Source organism: Dama dama, chromosome 18 (assembly GCF_033118175.1).
Source record: "Dama dama isolate Ldn47 chromosome 18, ASM3311817v1, whole genome shotgun sequence".
NCBI classification, from domain to species: Eukaryota; Metazoa; Chordata; class Mammalia; order Artiodactyla; family Cervidae; genus Dama; species Dama dama.
This window is the reverse complement of record NC_083698.1, coordinates 60,782,841-60,791,116: the sequence shown is the minus strand read 5'-3', so window position 1 is coordinate 60,791,116 and position 8,276 is coordinate 60,782,841. Positions and strand designations below refer to the sequence as shown.

At 38.9% G+C, this 8,276-nt stretch overlaps 1 protein-coding gene across 7 annotated transcripts in view; it reads left to right on the top strand.

Annotated features, from left to right (window-relative positions):
• Positions 1 to 684: 684 nt before the first annotated feature.
• BBS9 (Bardet-Biedl syndrome 9) overlaps positions 685 to 8,276 on the top strand; it is a 438,091-nt gene continuing 430,499 nt past the window's right edge. For 5 of the 7 annotated variants that reach the window (XM_061165393.1, XM_061165394.1, XM_061165395.1 and 2 more), the window contains exon 1: positions 687 to 1,445. The gene's annotated coding sequence lies outside the window, so the exon portion shown is untranslated. Of the gene's footprint in view, positions 1,446 to 8,276 lie in introns of all 7 variants that reach the window. The other 2 variants (XM_061165397.1, XM_061165398.1) reach the window with 2 other exon arrangements.

The following is an 8,276-nucleotide window of genomic DNA, read 5'->3' as shown; positions in this document are numbered from 1 at the left end:
AGATCCTCTGGAGAAGGAAATGGCAACCCACTCCAATATTCTTGCCTGGGAAATCCCATGTACAGATGAACCTGGCAGACTACAGCTCATGGGGTCACAAAGAGTTGGACACGTGCTAAAGGCACACACACTTGCATTCCACGACAGTGGAAGTTATCTGGGCCAATGAGTGACTATATGATGCCTTTTAAGACATTCAAATACAGTCAAGAAAAATGACATAGGCTTTGGAAGCTGTGATTTACAAACAAAGGAAATGTAATCGCGTTGCAGGAAGAAGTTGGTCTGCAGAATCAAGAAGAGGAGAACCAAGGAAAGAAATCAGGTAGTGTTTTTCCAGGGTTGTTATCGAGCGGAAAATTCTGGGGAGTTCCAGAATACGCACAATACGTATTCCTTCCTTTTTAAGGTGAACATGTACTGGGCCAGCAGAACCCCAGCCACCAGGGCGCACATATTTGCGCTCACCCTCGCCACGGCTGCTTCTTCCATGGACCCGGCCTCCTGCGCCTACCAGTTCAAGAGAAGAGGTCGCTGGGTGCCCAGAGCCTCTGATGCTCCGGCCCTGAAACCTACTGGGACCCCGCCCCCAGCCCCACCTCGCCCCGCCCCCCGCCGCACCCGAGCCCCGCCCTAGCCACGCCTCCGGGAAAAGCCCCACCCTCGGGCGACGGGGACGGAGCCTGGCTTGGGGGGCGTGGCTTCGTCCGCGCCAGAGGCGGGAGGCGGATTTCCTCAGAACCCGCGTCCAAGTCTGTCTGAGAACAGAAAACGGGAATCGAATTAATTCTGTTTCACCGCTAACGAGGAGTAGGCAATGGTTCGCTCCAGCTCCGCCCAGTAGAAATTTGATTCCAACAATCAGGAAAAAGTCTCCGTCTTCCGCGCTCCGGAGGCACTCAGGACTACAACCCCCAGAAGGCATTGGGACTCAGCGATCTGACTTGCGCAGAAGCGTTCGTTGTAAAATGCTATGACAACAGGGCGAAGATGGCTTGGAGTTAGGCTTGAATCGGGAGGTGTCCCTTCCGCCGCTGCGGTCCTTTTTCTGCTACATCCCACTCACTGCCTCCTTCATCATTTCCTCCTCTTTGTGAGCAGCATTACTTTCCTCTGTTCTCTCCTGCCTGATCTCTGCCACGGGACTGATGCCGTTTTTCCTGCTCGTCTCTGAGGGTGACAGAGAGAGGATGCGGGAGAGCTACTTGATGGGATCACTCCAACTCCGTGGAACTGGTGGTGCTACCTGGTGAGACGCTCTCTTTGCCTGGGTCGTGGGACAAGTTGGATCAGGAGAACGAGAAGGAGTAGTAAGGATTGCTTTTCTCTGCGACGTCCGATATTGCTCGTCGTTCCAGCCCTGGGACCCTGGCAGACATTCTTAAAGGGAAATCTGTAGAGACCGCGAAGGACGGTGGGGCAGGACCCACCTGATTCAGCATCAGGTAAGAAAGTATGTCTAGAATTAAACATCGTATTCATGAATGCCCTTTCCGTGTTTTATTTTATTATATATATATATATATTTTATCAGATCGATTCTCTGATGCCATGTAATGGCTTTGGGAGATAGAGGATAACAGGTTTCTTATGGAATATGTTTGCATTCAAAAGAAAACAACCAGAACAATGTGTGTGTGTGTGACCCTGTGAACATGTCGAGAAAGGGTGATACGAATTTTTAAAGATTCCGTTCGGAAATGTCACATGGTGCACAAGCATTCTCCTGTGACACTTCAACAAGTCTCCTGAACAAATGGTCAAAGCAGTTCCCAGCCTGTGACTGAAGTAGGATGCATGTACTAATACCCCTTAATTCCTTCTTGCAGTAGGATTATTCCTTCTCCTCCCTTTACATTGCAGACCACAGCAGTTTAGATGAACTGAGGTGAACTCTCTCTTCCCCAGTTCAATGCCCTGCAGTTGACTCCAATTTTAAGGATCTTTCCCACCTGCCTGCCCCACATCCATCTCACTTTTACTTTAAAAATGAAACCATTTCACAGACATCCACAAGTTGAGGATGCTGGAGGGAAAAGGATGAGTCTTAGCTAAAGTCTGTGAGTATTCAGAGAGGGAGAAGTTTTTCTAACCTCTTTCCGTATTTGCTGCAAATACGTAAAGAGAGTATTTGTTGAAGATTTTTTGGTGAATAGATTGAAATATTATTTAGAATAATATATAAAAGAAACTTTGTAAATTCTGCAAATGATTTACAAGTTATAAGTTTAAGGAATTTTTCATTTTGTGTAATTATGAGTAATTGTTCTTAAATTACAACCACACACTTATGTTTTTGGTGAGACTTCTGGATGGAAACCTTCTTTGAAGGGGCAAAAAAAATCCAGTATCAATAGGATATAGTAATTTTTAAAGCTTTGCAACTTTTGAAGTTTGTAGCAAATCTTATCCCTCAGGATAAGGAATTTCTCAAAAATCATTGAAACACAAAGCATTCTTGCTGATTAATGAAAAGTTACTGTCATTTTTTTCAACTTCAGTTTAAATCTTCGTTCCAGAGGGGACGTTCACATTCACATTTGTGGTTTTGTCTTGCTCAGAACATATCATAACCACCACCAGCACTACTGTTGTTACTACTGACTCTTATCTGACATTTATTGAGTGCTTCCTATGGATTGGGCAGTGGGCTAAGTAGTTACATGTATTAGGCTGTTTTATTCTCCCATCTTCCCAGAACAACTGGGAATCTAGAGGAAGAGGAACTTGTCTAAAGTCATACAGTTGAGATCTGTCCAACTCCCTCTCCTGGGCTCTTTCATCTTTTGTGGCTTTTATTAAAATTTTAGCATTGAGTCTATAATATTGTCTTCAAAAGCAACATTCTTCTAACTCTGTGCATTTGTCATCTTGCCTGGACTGGAAGACCTGACCAATGTTTTCCAAAATTCGAGGCAGCACTAGCATGACCTGGAGAAAATAAAGCTCCTGAAATGAAAAGCAACAGTGTCAATGTCTTAGCCTCCTAATTTCAGCATCTGCCATCTCACCCATGTGTTCCTTCCAGAAGATTCTTGGGGTTATTATTGCCATAGCTGTTCATCTAGCCATCCTTTCATATTTTAGGACTAAGCAAATGAGGTATTAAAACACCCACGTCTTGAGTGAAAACTAAATCTGAGTAAACTTGGTGTGGGAGATAACATATATATAAGTATTAAAAACAAAAAAGAAAGTGAGAAGCGTGGAAGAGAATTTCTGGAGCTTAAGGGATAAAGAGATGAGTTCTTGTTTAATATTTTATTAAGGTCTAAGAGATCAGTCTTTTGTGGCTATTTATAATATGCATCTGTTAAAACCTTCTAATTATTGTTTTCTAATCATCCTTTAAAATTTTAACTAAATATGGGAGATACTTTCCTAAGGTCTGAACTCACAGTGATTAGAATTAATGTTAACAGAGTTATAGCTTTTTAATTGTTGTGAGGTGGCTGCCCTTTTTTATAAGTAAATAGTCTGGTTTTGGGTGTTACTTCCAACTTCTTGCTGTTCATAGTTGTGATCACTTGGGCAGGTTTCTTAACCTCTCTTTGTTCAAGAATACCTATAAAATAGTATCTATGGTTTACTTTGTAGTTCTGTTGTGAAGATTAGAATACTTGCAAATCACTTAGAATGGTACCTGGGGCCTTGGTAAATGCTTAGTAAATGTTAGCTATTATTTTCTTTTCTAGTGAAGGGAGATGATAGCCATGAAAAACCTGATATTTGGTTTTTATTTTACATTTATTTAAAAACAGAAAAGGGCTTCCCTGATAACTCAATGGGTAAAGAATCCGCCTACAATGCAGGATACAAAGGAGATGCAGGTTCTATCCCTGGGTCAGTAATATCCCCTGGAGGAGGAAAATGGCAGCCCATTCAAAAATTCTAGCCTGAAGAATCTCGTGGACAGAGGAGCCTGGTGGGCTACAGTCTAGAGGGTTGCAAAGAGTCGAACACGACTAAGTGACTAAGCACAACAGACAAAAAATAGAAAATCATTAAGGAGCTGGAAATCAACACTGAATGAATAGGGGATAAAATGCAAATTCTTATTTCTTACTTTTATTGAAGACAATTAATTAAATAAAATTAAAATCAATTTATGCATATTGAACTTTTGTCATTTGGAATATTTTAAATTTGTTTTTGTAACAAAAAAAGCCAGATTTCATGGCTGAAAATGCCTTATTACCATTGTTTCTTCCTTCTTCCTTTCCTGCCAGTAATAGACCTCTGCCATCCAACTGCTTACCTTAATATGTTAAAGTCAAGACCTGTATGTTTTTGAACTTGGAAAATGAATTAGCATCTTATATGAGTTTTAATTTACGGTTAATTTTTTTCTCTCTCAATGGGGTAGGATGTCCTTCTAGGAGAAAGGGTAGAATTTATTTTGCTAATCTTTTGAATTTAATTTGCCAACCTGTTGTTGTTCTGATAGAGTGGTAAATGTGGCCAAAATACAGGAGTATCCTACTTTTAAAAAGGTGAAACTTTGGGACTTCCTTTTGATCCAGTGACCAGGACTCCACGCTCCCAAGGCAGGAGGCCTGGGTTTGATCCCTGGTCAGGGAACTAGATCCCACACACTGCAAGTAAAGATCCCACATGCTGCAGTGAAGTTCAAAGATCCTATGTGCCCCAAGTAAGATCCAGTGCAGCCAAATAAAAAATAAAACATTTTAGAAAATGAAAAATAAAAATAAAGGTACTTAATTATTAAAAAGAGTAAAATATTATTTTATTATTTTTTATTATGGGAAATTTTAAACATAAACAAAAACATAAATAATAGTAAAGCAATCCCCCATATGTTCATCACTATTTACTCTTTAAAAAATAGCAGCTTTATTGAAATATAATGCACATGCCATACAATTAAACTATTTAATGTATACAATTCAGTTGTTTTCATCTGTTCACAGATATGTGCAACCATCAGTTGCACGAGAGTAAATCTTAGAATATTTTTATCACTTCAGAAAGAAACCTTATACCATGTACTTATAACTTTCCTGTCTTCTCCTCTCCTTCAAACCTGAGAAACCACCAACTTACTTTGTCTCTATGGATTTGTGTATTCTGTACATTTTATATAAATGGAATCATATAATATGTTGTCTTTTGTGATTGGCTTCTTTCTCTTGAAGTAATGTTTTCAAGTTTCATCTGTGTTGCAGCATATGTTAGTTACTTCATTCCTTTCATCATTGACTGATATTCACTGTTTGGCTACGCTACTTTGTGTTTATATATTCATTAATTGGTAGGCAATTGGGTCATTTCCACCTTTTGGGTATTATGAGTAAGGCTCCTATAAGCATGAGTTTATTTCTGGACTCTCAGTTCTTTTTTATTTGTCTATGCCTACTCATACTGTCCTGATTCCTGTTGCTTTGTAGTAATTTTTGTAATGGGAGAAATATGAGTTCTCCAATTTTGTTCTTCTTTTAAAAGATTTTTTTGGCCATTCTGAGTCCCTGGTAATTCTATCAGAATTTCAGCAGAAGCCTGTCAATTTGTACAAAGAAGCCATGGAAATCTGGTAGGGATTGCATTGAATGTGGAGATCAATTAGGGAAGTATTGCCATCTTAATAACGTTAAGGCTTCAGAACCATCAACATGGTGTGTTTTCCTGTTTAGATCTTTTATTTCTTTTGACTATATTTTGTAGTTTTCAGAGTATATATTTTATATATAATTTGTTACTTTTATTCCCAAGTGTTTAATTCTTTGGATGCTATTGTAAATGCAGTTGTTTCTTATTTTCGGATTGTTCATTGCCAGTACATAGAAATACAGTTGATTTCTGTATGTTGATCTTGTATCCCTCAACCTTGCTGAATTGTTTATTAGCTCTAATAGTTTTTGTTTGTTTGTTTTTACTGAATTCTTGAGGATTTTCTATATACAAGTTCATGTCATCTGTGATTAAAGATAGTTTTACTTCTTCCTTTCCAATCTGGAAGCCTTTAATTTTTTCCCACTTAATTGGCTAATTTTCAGCCTCCAGTATAATAGTCAAATGAAGTGGTTAAGAAGGACATCCTAGACTTGTGTCTGATATTAGGTAGAAAGCATCCAGTCATTCACCATTAAGTATGGTATAAACTATGAGTTTTGCATGTGAGTGTTCTCTTTCTGTTTGAAGAAGTTCCTTTCTATTCCTAGTATGTTGAAAACATAGGTGCTAATAATCAATAAACAATCTATAATAAGAATAGAAGAGCTTTATTTGAGTCAGACTGAGGGCCACAGCCTGGGAGACACAGATTCAAGAACAAGATTTGTACAACTTTATAACCACAATGTTACGTAAGTTGTTTGTCGAGAACTAGGACTGGAACTTGAAAGGATGCTTATTAAGCTAGGATTTATTGGGGTTTGAAATAGTTGCAGAGTTATGAGGAAAGACTTTTGAGATTATAAGATAGCTATTAGCAGATATTGTTTTGAAAACTGCTGCATGTATCATTGAGTTTGATACAGTTCAGATAATCTAAGTTCTCAGTGATGCAGTAACATGAATAAAATACATCCACTATGGCCATCTGGCTCCATTTTGGATGTCTGAATCACAGTTACTCCATTTTGATTTTTAAATGCACTCTTTTCTTTAATGGTTCAAGCAGATGTACCATGCATATTTGACAGGCTATAAGACAGGCTATTCGACAGGCTGCTCTAGTTCATGTAAAGTTTAAATTAAATTATATATAAGCAAGAATGACTTCCCCATATCTCATATGTGAAAATTTCTTCCATCAAGAGTTTTTACAATTAAAGAGTTTTGGATTTTGTCAAATGCTTTTTCTGACTCTGTTGATATTGTCAGGCAAGTGTATTCTCCTTGGTTCTGTCTTGTCACAACAAAGATTTGGAGTGATGGACATTAAAGCCCTCAGCGCATCACAGCTCTTGGGTCTTGGACAGACCGTGTTATAGCTCTCAGGTCTCCAACAGAGACAAATAAAGTCAGCCACTTTCCACTGTTTCCTTAGCTGTTAGACAAATCAGTGTTACAGCTCCGTGTTACAGCTCTATTTTGTTTAGCAAATAGCAGGAGAATCCATCCTCGAGGCATAATGGCATGCCGACCCAAAGACACGAAGAAAAGAGAATGGGGGAGCGCGCCAGCGCACGGGAGAGGGAGGGAGAGAAAGCGAGAGCGCTTTGGCTCCTCTTTTAATATGTCTTTTCCTATCCCCCTGGGCCTGCTCTATGTAATTTGGGCTAGCTGGGAGTGCTGTTTCTTCTACCTGAGGTCCTCACTCTGGTCCTCGGATCTTCCTTTGTTCTATTTTCATGGGCTTTTCCCTTCCTTGTCTTTAAAAAGCGACCGCCATTTTGGACTCCTGTTTCCTATTCTAACTACCTAACAATATGATAAGGTGGTTTTTCACTTTTACTTTACTGGTTTGGTATATTTTTAAAATTAATTTTGGGTGTTAAACTAACATTGCATTCCTGGGGGTAAATTACACTTGGCCATGGTGTTTAATTCTAATAATATATTGTTTGATTCACATTGCTGGTGTTGTGTTGAAGATTTTTACATACACATTTGTAAGAGACACTGGTCTATAGTTTTCTTTTCTTGTATTTGTCTAATTTTGTTATCAGTGTAACACTAGCTTCATAGAATGAGTTGGAAAGTGATCCCTCCTGTTTTATTTTTGGAGAGATTAGTGAACAATTGGTGTTAACTTTTAAAAAACCTTTGGTGGAATTTACCGACAGAGCCTAGTCTTTCCTCCCTTTCTTTCTTTGAGCCTGGTCTTTTTTTGTAGCTGGTTTTTTGATTACTACTTCAGTCTTTCTACTTTTTATAAGTCTGTTCAGATTTTCAATTTCTTCTGTAGTCAGCAACAGATAGGTGGCAGCAGGACAAATAATGCTGACATCCTGCTCCTCCTGGGAAAATGGTTTTCTGATTGGGAGCTGTGGGGAGAGGGTTCTTGGCCGTACCAGTCTGGCATGCAGTACTGTCTTGCTGAACTAGGACTATGGAGGAAGGAGTGTTAGTTTAAATATTACAGACTCTTACTGTTCTTACTGAGTTTTAGATTTTTAGTGTTTCTTTATTTGCTGTAAGCTCCTAGGACAACTTCCAGAGATGTTAAATGATTATTTAAAAAAATAATTTTCAGAGTTTCACTGGGAAGTGGGCCCATGGAACTTCTCATATGTCATGCTGAAAGTCGAATTCTCTGAAACTTTAAGTTGTAGAACATATGGTTGTGGGAGAAATACCTATATTATCACAAG